This window comes from Nannospalax galili, unplaced genomic scaffold (genome assembly GCF_000622305.1).
Source record: "Nannospalax galili isolate Female #2095 unplaced genomic scaffold, S.galili_v1.0 scaffold1508, whole genome shotgun sequence".
In the NCBI taxonomy this organism is placed as follows: domain Eukaryota; kingdom Metazoa; phylum Chordata; class Mammalia; order Rodentia; family Spalacidae; genus Nannospalax; species Nannospalax galili.
The window spans coordinates 1,334,593-1,335,389 of record NW_008358858.1 but is presented as its reverse complement, the minus strand read 5'-3'; positions in this window follow the sequence as shown (position 1 = coordinate 1,335,389).

Below are 797 nucleotides of genomic sequence, written 5' to 3'. Positions count from 1 at the left end.
ATCTTCTGCAAGAACAACCAGTGTTCTTAACCCCTAAGCCATCTCTCTGGCCCCTATGTCTTATAATTATTAAAAAAAAAAAGAAAATGAGAATGTAAAAGATGTTAAAAAGGATATGGGAATGGAGATATTTTCCAAAATAGAAAAAATGAGAAAGCCTAAGCAAGTGATGAAGGTCTGTGGAGGTTTGTTATGATATATAAAGGATGAGACAAAAATAATATACACAAACTTAAAATATCTATGGTCATAATTTAGTCAACTAGTTTAAGGAACAAAATATACATCTAGTCGAAGTTTATCTGAGAATATTTGTTTTTACCCAAGCCTTATCTACATAGCACATGATAATTAAAGGTACCAGACTGGTAGAACTAACCTTATTAAATGTTTAACAGCCATACTTTGAGGCCTATATTAATGTGGTCAGAGGGACTTAAAGGACAGTTTTTGCCCCTTGCCCTCCAAGGTCAACTAAGTTCCAGGGGACTATGGAACATCTCTCAAAATGTCCTGTAACTGTGGTGAGTCACCTGTCCTCTTGTTCAGGGAGGCCATGGAGACCCCACGAGATAGACTTGAACCAGTGTCCAGTCTACAAAGAGGAGGGTCAACTCAGAGGAAACATTTCTTCCATGCTTCCAAGTGAAGCCAGCCATGGTTGAGCACAACCTTTGACTTATCTTCACATAGATGGAACTTGTAAAAGAAAGGAGCCAGGAGCTCCTCCCAAGCCCATGTAACCCCTGAGGAACAGATCCTCAAATGACCTTAAGTGTAAAATAAATTGATTAATG